This window comes from Pteronotus mesoamericanus, unplaced genomic scaffold, assembly GCF_021234165.1.
Source record: "Pteronotus mesoamericanus isolate MK-2021 breed Mesoamerican mustached bat unplaced genomic scaffold, CSHL_Meso_final scaffold_99, whole genome shotgun sequence".
In the NCBI taxonomy this organism is placed as follows: Eukaryota; Metazoa; Chordata; class Mammalia; order Chiroptera; family Mormoopidae; genus Pteronotus; species Pteronotus mesoamericanus.
The window spans coordinates 8,493,525-8,496,464 of record NW_026555330.1 but is presented as its reverse complement, the minus strand read 5'-3'; positions in this window follow the sequence as shown (position 1 = coordinate 8,496,464).

Sequence of the window (2,940 nt, the reverse complement as noted above, 5' to 3'; positions counted from 1 at the left end):
GCGTGTGCGGCCTGCCCTTCGTCCTTTGTGCCTGCCCTTGGTGTTCTTAACTGTGATGGGAGGTCTGGTTTTCATTGGCTGTCTTCATTGTGTGGCCTGGTCTGTGCAGAAAGAGAAGAATCCCATTATGACATGTGTCAGAATAATGCACGGAAGCAGGCTTGTCTCGGCATCTGGGCATTTAGCGAAGCTCCGTTACAATCCTGCGGGCGGAGAGCTGGGCCAGGAGCCGCCCACTACGAACCCTGCGTTAGCATAACCAGTGGTCCACAGGCAAGGGAAAGGCGGGGTTGACATCTTTACTCATTAAATCAAGGGAGACATTGGTCTCTGGTTAATGACCAAATATTCATCAGCCTCTCTTAGGAAATGCTATTCATTTGGAGTTTGTTCTCCCAAAAAGGAGCTGGAGATGCAAGTAAAGGATTGCCTTGTAAAGCCCGGTGGTGCCGCTCTTCCACACATCGCTGAGAGGCCCCGAGCCAGCTGACTGGACTAAACGCTGGCCAGCTAACACAGCACTCCGGCCTTCTCTGTCCTGGCGCTTTCTCGTCTGTGCCGGCAGGCGTGCCGGTCCCCCTCCTGATCGTCTGGATGCTGGGGAGAGGCAGAGAAGGGCTGACAAAAGTAGGACCAAGGAACGGAAGGGCCTTGGCACGCCTGCGGCCGGCCTGCCCCCGGGCAGGGAGGCTGCCTCGCTCCGAGCAGCCCTGACAGGTGGCCGTTGGGTGGCAGCAGCGAATCTTGGGGATGCACCTGACCATGGTCAGGACAAAACCAGCTGCCCTGGCGTCTGTCTGTCTGTCTGTTTAACAAAATTGAGAGCATCCATTTATATGTCTCTCCTTGATTTGTGAACTTTTGGGTGATAACTCCCTCTCAGCGTAAATCTGCCTCCAGTTTTAGGAGGAGAAACCGAGGCTCTGACTGCACCGGGGGCCGCAGACAGCGGCCAGCCTCCCTTGCTGTGTGGTGACGGGGTCGGGGGGCGGGGTGGCTCTTGGAGGCCCCCTCCCCAGCTAAATTCTTATGAGTCTGTGAATTGGTGACAGTTAGATAACCTAAAGAGCTAAAGTAATATGTTTGACCAAAAAATTGAATTAAACTCCCCAAGGAGTAAGGAATGCGGACAATGTGGTAAAGCTATCTGCTCAATGTCGTGCAATATTAATTCATACATAGGTGCCAGTGCCAGAGAAGGCAAATCAAAAGCTACTGTACTTTGCAGTGTATAATGCGCTCCCATGTTTTTGGCCCAAACTTTCAGGAAAAGAAAATCTTTCATTTTAATTTTTTTATTCAATTACTTATTTATATTTAGATACTTTTTTTATATTATAAAGGGTATTATTTTGCATATGGATATCATTGTCTAGAGTTACACTTTTAACACATAAGCATAAATAAAAGAATTAACATTTATATAGATATGGAATTAGTACTCTCCATGTACAATGCACATCCTTGTTTTTCCCTCAAAAATTTGGGCAAAAAGTGCACATTATACACGGCTAAATACAGTATTTTGTTTAAAGTGAGAGCAAGAGAGACAAAGAATGAGGAGGAGGAGGAACCACTGCAGGATCACTTTAAATTATCTCCAGGGTCTAGTATTTACTGCCAAGTGAGAAACCCCTTCCTGCACCGCGCGACAGGCTGCTCCCACTGTGGCCGAGGAGCAGGGCCTGTGCCTCCCACGGAAGCGCAGCGGGAGAGCGGGGCCGGGAGGCCTGCGTTTGAATTCTGCTCCTCCGCTCAGGAGCTTCGTTTCTTCTTCTGGCGAGTAATGCGCAGCTCACAGGACTGCGGGAAGAACACGAGGTGATAACCACGTAAAGCCCTGGGACGGTGCTGCGCGGCACAGAGGGAGATTTGACGAAGGGCAGCTTAACCACGAGAAACAACGCAACCTCCGTGCTGGCGCGCCGAAGAGCGCCCAGGTGCAGGGGCTAGGCCCTCTCTACCTGTGGGGGTACTTAAGGGACAAAGGAAGGCATGCCATACAAGACACTGGATCTCTGTAAGAGCCTAGAAACTGTTTGTAAAATCTACCTGTATATGAATATATTGTTTAATGGTGAAAACTATCACTAAACAATTTTAGGTAAAACATCGGCTATGATATCCAAAAGACCAACAGGTACATAAAAAGATGTTCAACATCACTAATCACCAGGAAATGCACATCAAAACCACAAGGAGACACCGCGTCACACCTGTGAGGATGGCTGTCGTCAAGGAGAGAAGAGCTAACAAGCAGGATGTGCAGAAAAGGGACCTCTTGTGCACTGGGTGGGAATGTAAATTGGTTCAGCCACTAGGGAAAACAGTATGGAGGCTCCTCAAAAAATTAAAACTATAGCTACCATTGAATCCAGCAATTCTACTTCTGGGGATATACCCAAAGGAAATGAAAATAGGAGAGCAAAGAGCAATGTCTGCACTTCCACGTTTATTCACATTATTCACAATATTCACAAGAGATGGAAAAAACCTAAGTGCCTATCGATGGATGGATGCATACGAAAGATGTGGTATAGATACAATGAAATATTGTTCCGTCATGAGAAAGGAGGACCTCCTGCCATTTGTGACAACATGGCGGGACCTTGAGGGTGTTATGTTCCGTGAAATAAGTCAGAGAAAGACAAGCACTGTCTGGTATCACTGCTGTGTGGAATCTAAAAGAGCCAGCGGGCAGGGGTGGGGGAGTGGGCCAGGGCAGATGTTATTTAAGGGCACAAACAGACAAGTAGCGCATCAGCCCCAGAGGCTGAATGCACAGTTAGTGAATGCAGACAGCAATGTTATAATCAAACTTGCTAAGAGACCTGAATTTAATTATTCCACTCACTAAAAAGAAGCAATAATTATGTAACTGGATACAGGTGCTAATTATCACTAAAATGGCCATCATGGCAATATATAAATGTATCAAAT